At 40.7% G+C, this 22,587-nt stretch overlaps 1 protein-coding gene across 5 annotated transcripts in view; it reads left to right on the top strand.

The window, feature by feature from the left end:
• Positions 1-22,587, top strand: part of NLG-5 (neuroligin 5) — a 317,239-nt gene that overhangs the window by 65,700 nt on the left and 228,952 nt on the right. For 2 of the 5 annotated variants that reach the window (XM_076539449.1, XM_076539448.1), the window contains exon 1: positions 15,867-16,771. The exons of the other annotated variants lie outside the window; for them this stretch is intronic. The gene's annotated coding sequence lies outside the window, so the exon portion shown is untranslated. Of the gene's footprint in view, positions 1-15,866; positions 16,772-22,587 lie in introns of those variants that run through there. 5 annotated transcript variants of the gene reach the window in all.

The raw sequence follows: 22,587 nt of genomic DNA, 5'->3' as shown, positions 1-22,587 counted from the left end.
GGATTACCTAGTTTGCTACATAGTTAGATGTCCACATACCTAGTTATCTACATACTCAGATCTTTGCATAGCTACTTTTGTACATAGTCAGATGTCCACATACCTAGTGTCCTATATAGTCAGATGTCCACATAGCCAGATCTGTATGTACTTAATTTGCTACATAGTCAGATCTCTGCATATCGAGCTACATATCTGTATACATGCATCCACATTTGTCTATATATCCACATAATTAGTTTCCTACATACTGATATGTCCATATAGCCAGATCCTTATAGCCACACCTCAATGTACACCTACACATTCACTCTATATACTCATTTTCTAACTTCACCAAATAAAAACATCGAAAGTCCCCATATCCCTATATTCACTGAACTGTACTATATCTAATTACGCTCCAAAAATGTTTATATGCACAGTCACGCAATACGGGCTCGTATAACACTTCCAAACGAAATACAGTAAAGTAAGAAGTAAAAGTAGTCTAGTGGCAATACATAGTTGCCGTACTGTGTTCACGGGGAATAAAAAGTGGAATGGAGTTTATAAAAAGAACCAAGTAAGATAGGAATCGGGAACGGAGTAGAGAAGAAAGCGACTCGAACGAAAGTACCAGGATCGTGACGAAAATAAGGGAAACGGGTAACCGAGGAAACATTAGAGGAAAGAACTGGCAAGTTAAACAGAAAGAAAGCGACTTCGGGAACTACCGGAGGAAAATAACCCGCGAGAATATAAGAAACGCATCAGGATGTATATGAAAATAAGTCGATGCGGGGAAAGGAATTCTCTGGCGTGGTTAAGAACAAGTATCGCTTGAAAGGAAACTGCGGAAAGATATTCGTGAATCGATTTTTGATAACGTTCATGTTTTTTAAATGGTTTCATCGTTGAAAATTTTATTATAATAAAGCAGTGGACGAGGAGGTGATGTATGAAATATTGAAATTTCTAAATTGGAATTTTTCTGATGAACGGCTAATATTATGAAAGAAAGTTGTAGAACCTTTTTTGTAGAGCATGTTCTGAGCTACAAATTTGGTTATTACCATTTTTGTCGTGGGAGTGATATGTCACGAGATATTCACGTGCAACTTCCATTTTTCTAATTTTTATGATTTTCAGATTTACTTTAATTTTTCTCACAAATGGTTACGGTTACGAGAAAGAAGTATATAACATTTTTTGTAGAGGATTTCTTAAACTATAAATTTAGTTATTACCATTTTTTTCGTGTGAGTGATATGTCACGAGATATTCGTATATGACTTTCATTTCTTCAATTTTTATAATTTTTAGATTGACTTTAATTTTTCTTACAAATGGTCACTGTTACAAGAAAGAAGAATATAACCTTTTTTGTAGAGAATTTCTTATACTTCAAATTTGGTTAGTACCATTTTTGTCGTATGAGTGACATGTCACGAGATATTCGCGTAAAACTTTCATTTCTACTCTTTCTATTTCAATTTTTACGATTTCAAGTTTGTCCAAATTTTTCTCATAAACGGCTACTATTACAAGAAAAAAGTACATAACCTCTTTTATAGAGAATTTCCTAAGCTATAAATTTGGTCGTAACCATTTTCCTCGTGGATCCACCAAAACTGTACAAAATTAATATGAAACTTACATCATACGCCAAATTCTATTAAATTTAATCAGTCCCGGAAATTTATCTTCTATACGACCTATCACAAACTGTAAAAATTTCATAGCGACCACACACGATGATACATGAAATTCAGCAAGCTTGCAAATTGCACCGTTTCTCTCTCGACGCTCGACAAATTCGCTGTAAACTCACGCGACCTGTTCCACTTTCTCTACCAACGTCCACCTTGAAACGTACGTGAGCCATGGCACATCAGACATCATCATCAATATGCATAACCTGGAAAACGACCAAACACCGATATCGGTGCTCTGCAGGATACTATTAGGAAAGGAACCGGCACGTTTTGCATTCCCTTTGACCCTTAAACTCGACGCTGGCAACGTTGCTACGTGAAGGTGTTTCCTCGGCTGCGGATCAAAAGCAAATCACCTCTGATATCGAACCCATCGAAGGACACAGAATCCCCCTCATTTTCCACTTCTTTTTTATCCGCTCTTTCTTCGCCGGTCTTTCTTGTTCCTTTGCCGAGGAACATGACCATTCATCGACTCCTTTTCTGTGTTCGAGAAAGGAGAAAGAAATTGTATGCTTCTTTCGATCATTTTAGCTCCGGATTAAAGCTTCTTACAAACTTTTCAACGTCAGATAATTTCATAAATAGCGATTTTTAACGATTGCGTAGTTTCAAGGTTAAAATGTACCACTGCGGAGAAAATGAACTTTTGCTGCGACACGAAATTTGTTTCAATTCTATTCGATTTAACGGTACAATGGAGACACTGACGAAACTCCATTCACGTCGTGCTTGTTCTTTATCTTTCTTTTTGGGACTGCATAACGTCCGATCATTTTGATAGATGAATGGATCCGCCGGCGATAAAGTGCAAAGTTGCCGCGTTCGTCGAGCGAGAAAGTTAGTTATTCAGAGGTCGTGGAAAGTTGGTCGGTTGCCGAATCGAAAAATTGAAAAGTTTCGTTCAAGTTGCCGGAGTGGCTTGTTCCTTTTTTCTTATTAGTTTAATCGAAGAACCAAGGAAACAGAAATTTCGTGCACAGATATTTCTACTTAATGATGCAACGCGATTTGCGGAAACTTTCTTGGAGAGAATCTCTCATCTCATACTGCGAAGACAATAATATATAATTTATAACTTTTAATGGCGGACTAAAGAGTCCTCTAATTTTCAAACACCTCTAATGTTGTTAAAAAATGTTCATTAATACCGTTTGAGAGTCATGAAGTATTTAATGATAAAATAAAAATGCAACAATTATTTGAAATAAAAATATGAACAAAATTAGAAGAAATTTTTGCAGAGGACCAACAAGAGTCTGAAGATCAATGAACAAGTTCAGAGTCTTCTAATTTTCAAACACCTCTAATGATGTCTAATAAAATGTTCAGTAACGTCATTTGAGAGTCATGAAGTATTTAATGATAAAATAAAAATGCATCAATTATTTGAAATAAAAATATGAACAAAATTAGAAGAAATTATTGCAGAGGACCAACAAGAGTCTGAAGATCAATGAACAAGTTCAGAATCTTCTAATTTTCAAACACCTCTAATGATAACAAATAAAATGTTCAATAATGCCATTTGAGAATCATGAAGTATTTAATAGTAAAATAAAAATGCAGCAAATATTTGAAATAAAAATATGAACAAAATTATAAGAAATTTTTGCAAAGATCCAACAAGGGTCTCAAATATAATTGAAGATCAATGAAAAAGTTCAGAGTCTTCTAATTTTCAAACACCTCTAATGATATCAAATAAAATGTTCAATAATCCCATTTGAGAATCATGAAGTATATAATAATAAAATAAAAATGCAACAATTATTTGAAATAAAAATATGAAAAAAAAAAAATAGAAGAAATTACATCTTCTGCAGGGGACCAGCAAGAGTCTGAGATGTAATTAAATATCAATAAAAATGTTCAATATTTAGAAATAATGTAGTAGCTACATGATGGGTGTTCGTATGAAAAAAATAGGATTTAGTAGTGAAATAAAAATGCGTGAATTATTTGGTAGGAAAATGTGAAGAAGTTCGAAAGAATGAATTGGAAAGGGTCAACAAGAGTCTGAGATGTAGTTGAGGAGCAACGGAAAAATTCAATGGACCGCGTTAGGAGAATGGGCAAAGAGAGCATACACGAGTAACGATCTCTCGAATCCATTCTCGTTACAGTGTGAAACGAGGCTGACATGCCATCGTCCGGAGCGAAACTCGCTTGCTCAGGGAAGAAACGCTCCTCTGGGAGGAGCCATTTCGACGGAGCCAATCGGCCTGTCCGCTTGCGTAAAGCTTGACGACCCATAACGCAATTTTTCAAGCACGTCGGACCACTGTCCTCTTACCAGCCCTGAGAACGAACCTTCCTCTCGCATACCTGAAAGATCAAACGGTACGAGAAGGAACGCTCGAACGTGATACACCGTCTCTCATCTCCATTTTCCTCTACGAGAATATGCACTCCGTCTGGTATATATTACAACTGGAACAATTACAAACATTTTTATAGACAACCTCCCCTTTCAAACGTACGTGATCACATCTCTAATAACAAACTTCTATCAAAAGTGCTAAAAAATATTTAAACTACAAGCTGTATTTAACTCTGCAGACGTTATTTAACCCTGAAGATCCTAGGGGTAATCATAGAACTCTAAAGATTAAACTACTTTAAAAATGATGAAATTATAAACTTTGAAAATTTCCCAGCGCAATTTTGATAATTTTCGAGCTCTAAAAGCTAGAGCATTAGAGCCAGGTGATTGTAGAGTTTGGCAGCAGTAAAAGTTTCAGAGCAGCAGAATGTTAGACTTAGAAAGTTTTGCAACGCAGAATAACGAGGGAAGGTTACACGTTCATTTAAGACGACGCTGTACCTCATTAACCGAAACAACCCGCAGGTTAATGACAATTCGCCTTAACTTCTCTGTAAACTCGCCTTGTCTGAATTTCTTCTTCGTTTCCTTTCGCAGCTTCCCATTCTTCCGCAACCGAAAACGGATATCCGGCTTCTTGCATCCGGTGTCGATCCCTGGGGACTCGTTTTCAACCAACCGAGTCGCGTTCCTGCTAGTCTTTGTACAACTAATTACACGAATCACAGAATCGACGAAGAACCGCCATTATCGACTACCTTTGTGTATGAATAAATTAAGACACGTGTCTTACATTGCCTCACAAACGTCCAGGAGGGGAGGACTTATCATCTGTGTTCCTTCTGTGTAACATGAAATTGCTGTTTGAAGTGCTTTTTAACTTGTGACTTATTATATTCAATGTTTGTGATGTTTATTATAGGCGTGTTAAACACAGGTGTTATTTGTAATGAATTATATGTTCAATTTGGTCAATGCTCAGACTAGTAGATTTTTACAGTAGGTGGTCAGACAAGTGGTATAGGTGTATGTGGTCAGACAAGTAGTATAGGTATATGTGGTCAGACAAGTGGTATAGGTGTACGAAGGTCAGACAAGTAGTATAAGTATATATGGTCAGACAAGTAGTATAGGTTATGTGGTCAGACAAGTGGTATAGGTGTACGAAGGTCAGACAAGTAGTATAAGTATATATGGTCAGACAAGTAGTATAGGTTATGTGGTCAGACAAGTAGTATAAATCTATGTGGTCAGACAAGTAGTATAAGTCTATGTGGTCAGACAAGTAGTATAGGTGTACGTGGTCAGACAAGTAGAATAAGTCTATGTGGTCACTCAAGTAGTATATATGTAAGTGGTCAAACAAGTAGTATAAGTCTATGTGGTCAGACAAGTAGTACATATGTAAGTGGTCAGATAAGTAGTATAAGTCTATGTGGTCAGACAAGTAGTACATGTGCAAGTGGTCAGACAAGTAGTACACCTGTAAGTGATCAGACAAGTAGTACACCTGTAAGTGATCAGACAAGTAGTACATATGCAAGTGGTCCGACAAGTAGTATATCTGTAAGTGGTCAGACAAGTAGTATACCCTTATAACCAAATCAAACACAACGAAACCTAAAATATCAAATATATAATACAACAATAAAATAACGTTCAGACCAAGTACCAACATCGAGTGCTCGTTAGCAACTAGTTAGAATCTCAAACAGGCTCTCGACGTTCACTTTTCTCTTCAGACTAAACATTATCTCGGTCCTGAAGAAATTTTCTCGCGGCACGTAATGTGTTTGTTAAACACAGGGGATATTATTAACCAAGCATAACTCTATACCACGTTAATTCAATCTGATTACGGGGAAAACGAAGTACCCCGCAAAATCGCTAATCTGATCCTGGACGTAGCCAGCAGAAAATATCCGCTTAATTCTGAGGAGAACACCTAAATCACTTATACTCCCGGAAAGGTCGTTAAATTGCCTGGAAACGGGCTCTGTAACACGTTTACGAAATACCTCGCAGATCCCCAGACTAGTGAAAAATTAATTTCGTTCTGCGAGAACGAACTTAACATCTAAAACATAAATGAATTCATCTGATTTCACATACCGCATCTCATCAATCTTCCTTGTTTACCTGCACGCCTATCAACGGAGTATAGTGATCTTTATTAATTCAGCTCCTAGTGAATTTCACCTTCCTTTAACTTTTATTACGTAACGTATCACTGAGTCATGGTGAATTACATAAACCATGGAGAATTATGTCAGACAAAGATGTGGACTTTCACCAAATTCGAACGCAAGCTATTTTTTGATACCGTATATTATAATTTTGTAGAGTCCCTCTAACTTGTAAAAATATCGTATTTCAATAATTTCAGCAATTAAGGAAAATATCACGAAAATATCCGTCGAATGATGTACCGAATATTGACTCGGTAAATGTGAACCGCAAGTTCGTTAAAATCATCGCATGTAATTGATAACGTAAGTTGAAGGAAGATAGCCCGAAGTTCAATCAGACCCGTCAGCCGTTCCTCTCTGTTCCAGCGCAACAAGTGCCTTTTTTAGACGGTCTGGTAAAATCTCAAACGTAGTGCGAGGCGGATCGTTATCTAGAAAATTAATCAACCGTCTAGCATGGTGAAAGGGCCGACCGAGCTTGGTAACCCTAGAACGTAACGAGGCGAAACTTCGTTAACCTTAAAGCGTGAACATCGAGATTCGTGGTATTCTGCTCGTGCCTCTTCCAGCCTGCTATAATGATACGTTAAACCGAAGAAATTTTACACCTTCGTACATCAAGCTGGATTAATCTGGAGATAAGCAGATGTAACGCTTACACGAGAAGTTTTTGTTAGCTTGTGTTGCCTCATGATACCGCAATTAGGACAAAAAGATTGTTACGAGGTGTTTTTGTCGGCGAATAAAGACGAACAGCGTAACTTTCCCTTAGGAGCCCTTCGCTGGTATTTCGCGATAACAGTTAAGGAAATTTCAACGCATCCTCGAGTTAATGGGAATACTTTGGAGTAATTAGATCTTCATAATCGATTCCGCAGCGACGGGTTTAATCGATCGTGAGCCGTACAACTCATGATTGCGCGGCCTAATGAGCCGAAACTTCATTAACCTTGCAGCATTGAAGTCCAGCTACAAGCAGCACCAGCTTCGCGTAAACGTCTCGACGATAACGAACCTGCTGCGCCAAATTGCCGCATCAAACTTGAACTCGCTCCTTTTTGCAATTAACAAGCGTGCGACTGTAGACGCAACATTGTTCCTCGAGTCGTTCGATAAATCTTAGTACGTGGTTAATTAAAAGTGCCACGAGATCGTTTGCAAGAATTGCTCGAAAGAAAAGTAAAAGTTGCCAGGGAGCAAAAAAATGCTCGCTACAAAACGTTCGAATACATTTTATAGCCGAGAGGTAATTACGCCGCGAGCGTTCGATCGATTTTTATTGGTTGAATAAATTTTCTTCTGAAATTATTCGTTCGCGTGGCCGAGCGTCGAAAGTGGAAGTTCCACGAGAACAAATGATGTAGACTTAAGTTGCTCGTGAAAGAAAAGGCGGTGTTCATTTTGCATCGGGAGTCCCGCTTAAAGGGGTTAATCACACACTTAAAGGTTAATGTACATCAGCGGTCCGCACGGTATCAGTAATATGAGTACTGTATATACGCGCGAATATGTACCTTATGTGTAGCCATGTACACGTTCGTGTGTACACCGGGTACATATATGCAGCTGTTCAGTGCACGCAAATTATTACACTCCGCTTTGACGGGCCTCTAAACCGGCAACGGGTTAAGGATATACCCTCAGAAGGAATCTCATCAAAATATCTTCGGGGCACGTTCGACATTCTCCGCAAACGGCTCCTCCTCTCTGTTAAAACACTTTATAAAATGACTGGATGTGCTAACGATATCGTTCAATCCACCGATAATGCATTAGCGTTTGCGTAAAATAGTAACAACATGGATAAGAAACTTTCGGATAAAGAGGATGGAAATGAGGAGGAAAATTGACGATAGTAGGAAAGTATTTTCCGATATTGGAAAAGGTATAAGGGCGCCATAAACTTGGCTGGACTGACCGACAAGATTGCTGTTACATTTTCGTGTGAGGAGCAGCTGGATCTCACTTTGTACGTAGAGAGACAGGGTCGATACGTGGTCAGACAGGCTCTACACGTGGTCAGACAAGTGGTATATAGTCTGTATGTGACGTTGGTCAGACAAGTAGTATGTGCTCTGCGACTGGAGCAGGTCAGACTAGTAGTATATGGACTGTGGCTGTAGCTGGTCAGACAAGTAGAATATGGATTATGGGTGCAGCTAGTCAGACAAGTAGTATATACTCTTCAACTGGGGCTGACCAGACAAGTACTATATGGACTGTGGCTGTAGCTGGTCAGACAAGTAGAATATGGATTATGGGTGCAGCTAGTCAGACAAGTAGTATATACTCTTCAACTGGGGCTGACCAGACAAGTAGTATATGAGTTATGGCTGTAGTTGGTCAGACAAGTAGTATATAGATTATGGACGTAGCTAGTCAGGCCAGTAGTATATACTATGCAACTCGAGCTGGTCAGGCAAGTAGTAAATAGACTGTGACTGTAGCTGGTCAGACAAGTAGTATATGGATTATGAGTGCAGCAATCAGACAAGTAGTATGTACTCTTCAACTGCAGCTAGTCAGACAAATAATACATGAGCTATGGCTGTAGTTGATCAGACAAGTAGTATATGGATTATAGGTGCAGCTAGTCAGACCAGTAGTATACAATCTATAGTTGCAGCTGATCAGACAAGTAGTATATGGACTATGGCTGTAGCTGGTCAGACAAGTAGTATATGGACTATGGGTGCAGCCAGTCAGACAAGTAGTATATGGTTTATAGTTGCAGCTGGTCAGACAAGTAGTATATGGACTATGGCTGTAGCTGGTAAGACAAGTAGTATATGGACTATGGGTGCAGCCAGTCAGACAAGTAGTATATTGTCTATAGTTGCAGCTGGTCAGACAAGTAGTATATGGTCGACGACCACTACTGATCAGACAAGTAGTATGTGGACTATGACTGCTGCTGGTCAGACAAGTAGTATATGGACTATGACCACTGCTGGTCAGACAAGTAGTACGGTACCATGATTAATCAGACAACTTGTGTTTGAACAGTAAATAATGAAATTGTGAATGTATGGAAGGTGGTCAGACAAGTAGAATGATACGTTTTAAGAGACAAGTAGTACAAATTAGTAGATGGTCAGACAAATAGCATGGAACAGAAAATAACAGCATGTTCAACAATCTCAGAACAAGGTAGCAGGTATTTCTAATGGAATTGAAGATACAATTGCAAGTGATCTTACAAGTTGTAGTAGTATAGAGGCTCAAACAAGGAAAATTCAAGGGAATAGATGATCAGATACCGCACAGGATATACGATTTCGCCTACGAGGCAAGTAGAACGTGACCAAATACGTAGAACCGAATCTGAAACTGTAGATAAGCGAACAAACATAACGAAATAAAGAGAATAAGTACTGGCTGTGGTTATACTAATAGAATACTCTACGTGACCGGACAAGTTGAATCCGTGATACGATTCTGCACCTCGCGCATGTATCCAGGCAGGCGATAAGGAAGTGGATGAAAAAAGAAGAGAGTAAAAGTAGAGGTCGCGTATTCAGGTGTAAAACTATCCCGCGGATGCAAATGCCGCTCGTATATATCAGCCAAGCAGCGTCCGCAGTTGTATGCACTTTTGCACGCCGGTAACAAATTGCCGGCTCGCGCGTACGTCTCCGCTCGTTCGCTCGCTCGCATATATTCCGCCGCGAGCACGTAAAATTACTTTGCTCCCTACAAACAGAAGTTACACGCCTGTGCTCGATAGCGTCGCCGATATTGTGAATACGAATTACGTACGGCCCCGTGGCTCCCGGAAATTTCGCCAAGCCCGCGACGAACTCGCCGATTAAAACTCGCCGTTCAGGCTTGCATGAATCATAAACGGGATGATGAATGAACCTCGCACCGGAATATTTAGGTTAAGTACAAACGGAGCACTTCGTGGTTAACGCTCCGGGTTCTATTACCTACTTTCGGGGCAACGATCTTAATTAACATACTGCAAATAACTTTGTTAAATACTTCGTCGAATTTCGCGTTCAGGGATTTAGCAGTTTCGAGCTTTTCAATTTTACTGCCGCAGGAATTTCGGGATTTCTGCAAGTGGGGATTTATGGAATTTTAGAATTGATAATTTCAGGTTCAGCGATTCGGAAATTTCAGTATCCGCAAATTGCTGGATTTGGAATATTTAGGAAATGTAGATTTAGATGGATACGTGAGGATTTGAGAAATTGATTATTCGGTGTGAGATTGGCAAATTTCAGAATTTGGACACGTGAGGATTTGGGTACTTAGCTATTGGGGATTTGAGTGATTCAGGGATGTGAGGATTTTAGAAATTGATAATCTGGCGATGTAGAGATCGACAAGCTTAGTATTAGGTGATTTAGTGGTTCGGCAATTAGTGAGTTTGGAAACACAATTAGGTAATTTGGGAGTTCAGAGTACTCCGCGAGATAACAAGTTTTAGAGATCTGAAAATTGAGAAATTTGGGAAGAACCGCAAGAGGGACTCGTCGAAGTCGCCGTCACAGGAGCGTTATCAATTCACCGAGGTGTCGAACTAATTACAGCGGGGTACACTAATTGCGGCTCGATGAACGTGCGCGTTTTCAAGCCGCTTAGATCGCGAGCATTCACCGCGATACGGTCCGCGGCGTGTAGATTACAGGCGGACGGAAGCGTGCACGGGCTATCGAATCGAAGGCACAATTCCATCGCGCACGTCCCGCAGAACCGGTAATTGTGCACGTACACGCGCTTAAAATCATACACGGCCCCGTCTGGACGCGGCAATCTGATAAATGGAACCGGTACCTACATCATCGGACGAATCGACCGCGAAGCGACGCGAGTTTGCCCGGCCACGTGTAACCCCACGGTGAATCGCTGCGAAAACGTGCATCGTTCTATGGTAGACATAGATAGCTTCCCGTGGTTATGAAGAAGCGTAGACTGATTACTCTAAAACCAGGTCACTCGAGGTTAATACCATTGTACGCCCTTGCCCTTATGGGCACGCGTTGTGTCGCATTATCTACTCTCGATTGAAACAACGACCGTTACATGAAATTCAATTTACTATTCAGTAGCAGTTAATTTTTAATATGTAATATTTATCTGGGAGTGAGTGAATGTACGACTTGACATACTGCAAAAGAAAATAAGTTTTGTTGAATAAATAGTACGGGTACATTATGGGGAGAAAAAAGTGCTTCAGGAACTGTAGGTGGCCAGACAAGTAGATTGTGTCAGTATCTGGTCAGACAAGTAGTATATGTCAGTTTGTGAGCAGACAAGTAATATATGTCAGTATGTGGGCAGACAAGTAGTGTCTGACAGTAGGTGATCACAGAAGTTGTAGGTGGTAGTATCTGATCAGACAAGTAGCATATCACAGCAGCTGATCAGACAAGTAATATGTGGTCGTATGTAAAAAGACAAGTAGTATGGGGACGTTGATGGTCAGACAAGTAGTATGTGACTCGTAGGTGATCAGACAAGTAGTGTGTGATTCTAAGTACATAGTCAGACGAGTAGTATGTGACTAATAAGTGGTCAGGCAAGTAGTATATGACCAGTTAGTAGTCAGACGAGTAGTAAGTGGCTGAGAGGTGGTCGGGCAAGTAGTAAGGGATTGATAGGTGGCCAGACAAGTAGTATAAGATCAGTGAGTACTCAGACGAGTAGTAAGTGACTGCTGGGTGGTCAGACAAGTGGTATAAGATCAGTGAGTACTCAGACAAGTAGTAAGTGACTGCTACGTGGTCAGACGAGTAGTAACTGATTGATAGATGTTCAGACAAGTACTACTTGCTTAGTGGCCATCCAATTCACTCCCATTCCAAAAAGATCAGACTACAATATAATAGTAGATGAGAACAGTATCCAACCATAAAGAATTGGTCCAAACGCTACAGTCCATAAGCTCGTTACACAACTACAATATGATCATCAGATAATCGTGCATGACATACGTGATATTATACGGACGAAGTACAATGCACCGCAAATAGAATACGAGGACAGATATTCAACGGTGATTTAAGATTCAATGGTACGTCTCCATAGAATAATGCTTCAATTAAGATATGCAATATTCCAGTTCCTTTATGCGCGCATTATACATTTACGCCAGAACCGTGCATGTCCAAACTCATAAGCTATGCTGACGATTATCTACAAACTCGCAGCTTCATCATCCTCAAAGGATTGAGACCATAAACTGACAGATAAAGTATGCACGTAACTGCCGTTAACCTTCATGACCCACTACACAATCTTAGAAACTCCATTAGCCTTCCATTTCAAGTTTGCTGACCCTGTTAATGAAATATTTAATAACGATCGGACAAGCAAACTTCTCAGACGCTATATCATGCTGTAGTATTCAAAATCAAACTCTGATGTTGCCATGTCTACGTGTCAATGCAAAATAGAGTTAAACTAAAGAAGATAATCGTCACGTGCAGATAATCAGAATTACTTGAATAATTTAAAGTAACTGTAAGCAAATGACAAGGTAGCAAATCGTTTGGATACGAAAGTAATGTGATTGTTAGATTCGAGGCGCTGAACGCTGACATTTTCCTTTGAAGCTCTTTCAATTTACCTTGCAGCTACCATTCGTCAATTAGCACTTTAGCGACAGTTCTCCAAGTAGTTGAAGTGCACTCGTGTTTCCGGTTGGTTAACGGGTTGAGTACGCAACGAAAGATGTTCAACAGTCTGATGCGTGCGTCAGAATCGCGGGCACGGCACCGGAAACGTCGAATGAAACTACCACTGTCGTCTGACCGCACACACTACGAACAAACCGGAAGTTTCCCGGCTGCTACGACAAACCTGCTAGACACTCAACTGCTGACTCATACGGGAATCGCGAGTAGGGTAAACGCGTGCACGCGTCGTTGAAGAGAGCATCCAGTTTTGGAACAACAGTGTTACGCGAACTTTAACGTAAGTTCACCTCCCTTAATGCTCGTTTTATTGCGCCGGCTTTGAAGCTATGCACAGCTCGCTGGGATTTGTAACCATAATTAATTTACTAATTTGCTTGGAGCTTCTTATCGTCTTCAAACAAAATTTAGAACATTTGAATACTTTTTCTATTGGTTTCTTGTATGAATCGTGCAGAGGTGACGATATGACGGAATGTGAGAATCGCAGTTCAATGGAAGCTCAGATCGGTAGCGAAGTCCTTTCTGAAAATTACTGTTACAAAGGAACCCGGAGCAGTGATATACTAAGGCAGTAGTTTTAAACAGAAAAATTTCATAAGAAAGAACGAGGGAAGTGTCAACAGAAATATGTGCATGGAGAATACCTGTGAAATCAAATTCTTTTGTAAGAAAAAGGGACGTCTACGGGAGAGATGCTTTGCCTGCAATACCTGGCATACAAAGTGCTCGTGTTCTTTGAAACGGTATCACCAGTTACTTCACTGTAACTCTTTGTTTTTCCTCCACCTTCTTTCTCCTCGGCGAAATCTCATGTCATTCCGTAAACAATTAAACGCGTTCGTGTTAGAATTTGATACAAGTGTTTAACAAAGCGACACACCTTTTCAAAAGGACAAAGTTTCGCGAAAGGTTGCTTGTCGCGTCCAAAGTCGCGGGGATGAAAATTAACGCGGCGTCCCGAGAAGTCATGCAGGCCACGAAATTCGACACACATCTGCAGGGAGAGGACGAATTCCGGAGGGTTCATGTTTTACGTGTGCCGCTTTAAGTCGTCGACGTGTCGCTTGAATTCGCGTATAACTGCAACCCCAGCTTGTGATACAATATACACGTGCACTAATCTCGCGGTTTCTCGCGAATCCTGCTGCGAGCTCGCAATCTTAACTTCCTACGAGATTTGCATACTGCGATCTCACCTTTCTCCATTTTGTACGCGGCTTCACGCTGATTTCGCTTTCTTTCTTTACTGCTTTTGTTGCTTGTTTGTACACTTTATACTCTGTTCGTTTTCGTGTGCTCATAAAATATGAATGACTCCTAAGTGATACTCTTAGACGAAACTTTGACTACTATTGTTACTACGTACATTTCTATAAAATAATACTAATTAATGATACTGGGTGATGTTCCTCATTAATTGAACAAAGAAGCTGTAACTGAACGTGTTCAAAATATATGCATGTAAGCAAACTCCTCTGAGTATGATGTTCCAGAAATTAGGAACATGTGTGATTAATAATGTGTCACATAAGATCATAATAAAATGAACATACATCTTGTGTCATATAAGATAAGATGTATGTTCATTTAATTATGATACAATACAGAATATCCTGCAGGTGATCAAAAATCTTTAGGAACCATAATACAGCATCTACAAACTATTCAAAGTTAGTTACTTCCTCAGTAACCATATAAAATTAGCTCAAATATCAACCAAGTCAACTGGTACACAACTGTCTCAAACATTAGCCAATCAGATCCACAACTTCAAACATGGATCCAACTCAACAGAATCATCCCACACATCAATCAATGCAACTCCACACTTCAAGCACTTAATCCAACACACACCAGTTCTACACACCCATACCAAACATCAATCAACCACTTCAAACAGGCAATCCAACAGTACAAACATCAATCATACAACAGATTCCAAACAGTTAATCTACTCATAGCCATAACATCAACCGCTTCAAACATCGATCAAACTACAAACAACGAAAGCCAACGTATCACCTCAAAGATTAATCTGTACAATACTCCAAACAGGAGTAACCAAACGTCAATCAATCAAACTCAGCCACTCCATCGATCAAACCACTCCAAACATCGATGAACGCGATTCGAAACAAGGCAAACAGCATACAAGCACTCGAAACCTGAATTCTTTCAAATTCGATCTGTAAGTCTTTTGAAAAAGATAGTCAGCGTTGAATCTCGTTAGGGAGCGGAACATTTTTCCGTTTGACGGCGTGCGCGATAATTACGAGTCGGTAAATCTGGCGGTAACAAGAACCGGCACGCAGCTTCCTGTCGACTTTCCCGCGCGTTTCGTCGCCGTTTGCGTACCGGTCACGCGCGTGCCGTTCTCCACGACTCACGTCGTACGCGTGAGATCCTCGTGTGCACACGCGAGCACACAATCCCGTAGCAGACGAACGAAACGAACGAACGGACGACGGATCGATCGGCGGCGGAGGGGTGGCGCGTTCAGGGGTGGACGCCGGATAGAAGGGAGGGGGCGTCGTTGAAAAAGGACAGAGATCCTTGCGCCGTCGCAACGCAGGACCGTCGTCGGGACCAGGCGAAGCTTCCCGTAGGAGGGATGAATTTTCTGTCTCCTTTGCACCCCCACCATCCTCGCCGTCCTTCCTTGCTCCCTCTTCAGCGTGTCGCGCTCTGACGTTAGTTCATTCTTTCCCGTGTTTTGCGCCCCTCGGCCCCGCGTGTTCAGCTGTTCCCTGTATCTCTGTTCGTCTAACAACCCCTCTCGTTCGCCACCCCTACCAGCCAACCGCCCTCTTTGTCTCTCCCCGAATCCTCTCTTCGTCCTACCCGCAACGGCGTCTCCGTTCATCCCTCTACGCGTTCATCTCGGTCCGCTTTACGCGTCCCTACCCTCTGTCTCGCGCCACCATCCCCCTACCGATGTTCCCGCTCCCTCAAGCTAGCAGCCCTGCAAAAACAAGCATACGGCGATCCCCAGTAGCACCCTGGTACACAGACCAGGCCAGAACGTCACACCGGGTGGCCCTGGTACCAGGTGTAACGTGGCAGTCCTCTCCGTCGCCGTTGTCCTTGCCACGTCACGCACGGCCATGTCACGTGCTGCTAACGTGTGACCCGCGTCATCGACTGACCTCTAATCTCGACCTCTTTGCTACACCGTTCGTTCGTCGAACAGGTATTCGTGGGTTAAGACATCTGGCTCGAAGATGTGGACTGGGTCGACAGTGTTCAGTGATTTCGAGTGACAGTGTTTTCGTTTGTGATGATCCCCGAGGGATCCTCCAGTTTCAAGGATTCCGGTGGGGTGTCTGGGGATGCTAGTCTCTTTGTGACCCAGTGATTCATCGACTATCGAGGTTATCCAAGCGTCCGATTGAATCTTATCAGCCCGATGAAAGGGGCGGATAGCCAGATTGCAGGGGTCTTCGGTAAGACACTCCGGGGAAAGAATAACAAGGGAACAAAGGGACTGCTCGAGTCGACTTCTTTCCGACGATTTCCGTCTACCTGGTGCACTCGAGCGTGAACACGTGCCCGCTCGCCGTAAATCGAGGCCAACTAGAATAACTATCGGGGACAATCGATTCCACCGGTTGATATTTCCACTGTGACCGCTCGATGCGCTTTGTTCGACGATGACATAGCGGCCGGGGATCCTTTGGACCTTCGCGAAGATTCAAGATAAGGAACAGTGACGAAACGTGTGCTTGATCGTTCGTTGTGTATCGCGAGTGGTGTTGCCATTTGTTCGCTTGACGCAGTGGTGACGGGAAGTAGCGGTGTTTGTCACGTTTCCGGAAGTGAATGGAGGAGAACGGTTCGGACGACAGATTATTGCGAATACGGGGAACGGATACAGTGAACTGAAGCGGACCGATCGTTTCGTGACGTTGATGGGTAAGTTCTGTTTTATGAATCGATTTCTGAACCTCGGAATTATCCACTGTTATATAATAATACGATTATTATCGGCGACGGGGGCAATTTCAGTTTCAAAGCTGATTCGACGTCCATTTAAAATGTGGGGATATTTTAATGGTACGTGAATTTAATTCGAACGGTAATGCATAGTGACAGTTCTATTTTAGAGAATATAGCAGGAACATTTGCCGAATGAAATTTTCTATTTAAATAATATTCAATATTCATATTGCAATGATAATTTCACGATGGTTTCAATTTTAACAATACGGATACCGTAATTACACGAAGAGTGCCCTGAATTATTTAATGTACTGTGCATGAGTTTGCCAGGGGCATATGTGCTCAGCTATTACAACAACTTTACAGAGTGAATACTCGCAATGAGGCTGAATTAAGGATATTCTCTACGGAATATGTTTACGATTTGATGAATCTTTTCGTTGAGGTACAAAATTAATTTTACGGATTTAGTGACTATGGATGCAAACAGATCGTGCAACAAGTGAAAAACGAATCACCGTTTTAATTAAGACGTCAAAGCAAAATAACACGGTGCTGTTTATACTAGTCGATTGGTATCGAGAATTTCGCGATTCCGTTTTGTAGCCAGCGATCAGAAAACATATCCAAGAAGTCCAAGTTCCATTAGTCTCGGTACGGTTTTCAACTAGCGGAACGCACTACGTTATTCTTCGATGTTGAAAGAATAATACGGGAATATGGTTTTCTTTATCGTTGCGACGGAAAGCACTTCTTTCGATCAGTCGCAAAAGGAGTCGCGCGACCAAGAAACTTCGGAACGATGGGAAATGGAGAGGAAAATTGAAGACAGTAGAAAAGTATTCCCCGATATTGGAAAAGGCATAGGCACACGATAAAATCCAGCTGGACTGGTAAACAAGGTTGCTGTTGTATTTTCGTTCGAGGAACAACTGAGGTACAACCTAGTCGAAACCAGCCACAAAACCGCGGACATGGTTGCCAACCTCTGTTCGATTATGTTGATCAAATTGCTACACCTGTTGACTCCGTTTCTGATTTTATACTTTTGTCACATATTTTCATGCTCGGTGAATCGGAAGGAAATTGTGGTAGAAATATGATACGTGGAATGTAGCTCAGAAAAATGGGATGTATACAGTATCTGGAGAGACCAGTAGAATTAATGAGAAAATAGTCAGACAAGTAATATTAACCTATAGGTAGTCAGACTAGTAGTATGAACTTGTGGTCAGACAAGTAACATTAACCTATAGGTAGTCAGTCCAGTAATATTAATTTATAGATGATCAGACAAGTAGTTTTATCCTGTATGTGGTCAGACGAGTAGTATTGCACTGTATGTGGTCAGACCTGCAGTATTAATTTGTAGATTGTCAAACCAGTATTATTAGTCAATAGGTAGTCAGATCAGTAGAATTAACATATAGGTAGTCAGTCCAGTAATATTAATTTATAAGTGATCAGACAAGTAGTATTATCCTGTATGAGGTCAGACAAGTAATACAGCACTGTATGTGGTTAGACCTACACTATTAATTTGTAAATAGTCAAACCATTATTATTAGTCAGTAGGTAGTCAGATCAATAACATTAACCTATAGGTAGTCAAACCAGTAATATTATCCTGTATGTGGTTAGAACAGTAGTATTGCACTGCATGTGGTCAGACTAAGAGTATTAATGTATAGGTAGACTAGTAGTTTTAATTTGTAGGTGATCAGACCAGTAGTATTAGTCCGTACATAGTCAGCCTAGTAGTATGAGTCTATATGCTGTGAGACCAGTAGTATGAGTCTCTATGCAATCAGACCAGTAGTATAAGCTGGTATGCAGTCAGACCAGTAGTATAAGCTTGTATACAGTCAAACTAGTAGTATGACTCTGTACGCAGTCAGACCAGTGGTATGAGTCTGCATGCAGTCAGATCAGTAGTATGAGCTTGTATGCAGTCAGACAAGTAGTATAACTTGAGAGTGGTCAGACTAGTAGTATTATACCGTAACTGATCAGACCAGTAACGTTATTCAAAAAGTGATTAAACCAATATTATCCTGAAAGTGATAAAACCAGTAGTATTGTCCTGAAAGTGAGAGCTATTTGCTTCATGGGATATTGCCAATAGTATTAATCTTAATTGATCAGACAAGTAGCATCAACGTACACGCGATCAGACTAATAGTATTCACATGTAGATACGCAGGCCAACACCATTACCCAGCAAGTGGTCAGACAAGTAGAATTGGCTCGTAGGTGGTCAGACCAGTGACATCCGGGCGATAAGCGAATCATATTAATAATCTGAGGTTGGTTTGCTAGCAGACAAGTGAGATAGGTCCATATGTGGCCATAACTGACGGAATGGGATTCATATTATCCAATAACCATGACTGTAACGGTGAATGTATAATATCACTTTAATTGCTTTCCGAAGCAATTATTATACTTCGGGGATAATTATATCCATTTCAAATACGTCTTGATGAGGGAATTCATACTGGAGGAATCAATTCCAATTATTCCACGATGGAGTTACCTCCTAACGCAGTTTCGAGGCGGTTAATTAAGAAGCAAAGTATGTTTTTTAATCTAAGTTTCGAACGAGGAGTTGGAAAGCAGAATTGAAGTATGAAGAATTCAGATTATTCTACCACGTGAAATTGAGTCCTTGAGTTAAATGGAAAAGTTCATCGCTAAGTAACAGTCCTTGAATACTGTTTCAAGCTTATGGAGGAAGCTTGAAATTTAGTGCTGCGCGAACCGTAATCGCGGAACTTCGGTCTTTCGAATAATCGGATCTATCGACGGTTTTGTAATCGTGCCGATAAAATGATGATCCGAGTGGCAGATGGGCTACGCTCGTCGTTCTTATTTCGCTAATTTGAATGCGATCGGCGTTTTCAATCGAAACAAACGAAGCGAATCACCGTGGTCCGCTTTAAATTGCAATCCAGTTCAATCAACGAATGCGTTCTCAATAATAATAATTACCATTGTTAATCACGCAAGCGCACGGATTTATTATTAATTATTTGTTACAGTTAATTTGCAATTAATTTCGATTGTTATCACAGCGCGTGGAAAGTCTAATTTTAATATTCCCCGAACAATTATTAGCTTCGTTGCAAAATCATGAATAATAACTGTATATTGAACCATGCAATTCGATTACAGTTTTCTGATTTGTAATGAGGTTCGGTAATTATTCCATTCGTCATTTCAACATCACATTAATATTTAATTTAATCAATAACACAAAATTTGTCCGAGCTAATGAACTAAAAATTTTATATTTCCTCAACAAATTCATTATCAAACCTCCACATAATTTTTTATCAATTATATTTTTATTAAATTATCAACAATGCTGCTTTGTCTTATATTTTAAGTTCTCAAATATTTTTCCTAAATTATATCTCGTTAATTTAAACGTATGACAAAATTGCACGTGACACATTCAAATAGAAAAAATATATTTACCCGTAAGTGGAAAAGGAGCAACGGAGTGTACGAAGTCGATAAGCATCCACAGAAATTGAGTTGCCCGGCTCCGTATTGGTAGTCGAATGCGATCGAATGAAGTTAGTACGCCGGCCAGTTTTTCCGATCGGCCGATTGAATCAATTTAACCGGCCAACTTTTCTGTCGCAATAAAACTTCTTGCGCGAATATGCACGCTCGTCGCGATGCTCCATTATTGAAAAACGACCGGCACCCTAGGCATCCAAATCATTCGCTCTGCAAACGATTGCGGTGCAAACTTTTACATCGAATATATCACCATTTGTATCACTTCATCATACATGTCATATTATACCAAATACATTACAAAATTTTTAGTAAAACGTGATTGATAACTTCTGGGGGCATACTAAAATAAGGTAACTATAATTAACTTTGATATTTTTATATAAAATTGCTGGCCTGAGGGTGAGTTTCAAGGTCGATTTATTTTTATTTAAAAGTCGTTGCAGATGGAAAGTGAAAGTTGATTTATAAATACTTTCAGTTGCCTTGAAGGATAGGGTGGAATAGGTCAATGTAGGAATTAAATTGCAAGTGAGTTTCTTATACTGGTACACAGTTTATGTCCTCGAATTCCGAGTTTCCGTCTCGAATATGAGCTATAGTGACTCTCGATTCGATTATGTTAATGCACCTGTTGACTTGACTATGCATGCTCTGATTTTATATTTTCATCATATGCATTCATGTTTAATGCTTTAGTAAAAGCAGACTAAAATTACAAAGCTGAAATTGGTACATGAGGAAATACTGATCAGACAAGTAGATGTAGGAATTTTGTGGTCAGACAAGTAGATAATGGACCGTGTGGTCAGACAAGTAGTATATGGACGTATGTGATCAGACAAGTAGTATGAGAACGTTGATGGTCAGACAAGGAGTATGAGGACGTTGATGCTCAGACAAGTAGTATGAGGATGTTCATAGTCCGACAAGTAGTATGAGAAGGTTGATGGTCAGACAAGTAGTATGAAGGCGTTAGTGGTCAGGCAAGTAGTACGTGGACGTATGTGATCGGACAAGTAGTATGAGGACGTTGGTGGTCAGACAAGTAGTATGAGGGTGTAGATGATAAGACAAGTAGTACGAGAAGATTGATGGTTAGACAAGTAGTATGAAGGCGTTAGTCAGACAAGTAGTACGTGGACGTATGTGATCAGACAAGTAGTATGAGGACGTTCATGGTCAGACAAGTAGTATGAGGACGTTCATGGTCAGACAAGTAGTATGAGGACGTTCATGGTCAGACAAGCAGCGTGACGACGTTGATGGTAAGACAAGTAGTACGTGAACCACCTTGTTCCTGTTACCACATAAGAGGTAAACTATAAGCTATGAGTTAGCTTAGTAGTCTACTCACTCTGTATCATACGATGTTCGTATAAAAAATTCCTTCACGTCACACACATGGTCCAAAAAATGATTTGTAGTGTTCTGAAATAAAGTAGAGGTTTTATATAGCATGGGGTGAAAGATGTCATACCGATTTGGACACCCGGTACATAGCACGTCCATTGTACGAGAAATTCAGCAGGTGTCGTGGGTATAAAAGGGAGGTGTTGTATCCACCCTAGTTCCCGAGGCGCGATCAAAATGGATTGAAACGTGGCAGGGAAAAACGCCGTGGAGACACTTGGCCCATTCATATAGGGAAACATCAGCTGCTCTTTGCGGCCGGGACTGTTCGCGGAGTTTATGCGAGATAATTCCCAGCGGCCAAGCATTCGTCAGTGTCAGCCGACCGGGGAAAAAGAAGTTCTGTAATACGCGGAAAAAAGTACTGGTCGCTTGGACAACCAACCATCCTTCGGTCCCCGTCAGGATTCGACCAGTGAAACGAGTTTCTTTCGCCGTTTGATCGTATATCCTCGCCGGAAATGCGGCAAGACGAATTGTCGGCGACAGGGTCGGTTTAATTTTTCATCCAGGATCATCCTGGGAGCCGTTCAAACTTCTGTCGGGACGTCACAACGTTTCCTTTAAGCTTCCCGAAATTGGGGATGAAAATAACTCATCTCTGTTTCTGTGCAAAAAATTATCGACCGCCCTCGCAAATATATTTTCGTCGAATTATTCTATCGTGTCGTAAAAGGTGTAAAGAGTTCAACTAAAAAATTTCTGAATTTATGAACTTCCCATGACGTTGTCTCAGTTCATAAATCTAACTTCATAAAGTCCCTCTTTGAAATTGAAATTTCTAAATCCTCGTCATACGTGCAGCATGTGACAACCATGAGTTTAAAGCTGCACATTTTTCTGCGTTC

This window comes from Megachile rotundata, chromosome 14 (genome assembly GCF_050947335.1).
Source record: "Megachile rotundata isolate GNS110a chromosome 14, iyMegRotu1, whole genome shotgun sequence".
Lineage (NCBI taxonomy): Eukaryota > Metazoa > Arthropoda > Insecta > Hymenoptera > Megachilidae > Megachile > Megachile rotundata.
This window is presented reverse-complemented; position numbering and strand designations above follow the sequence as displayed.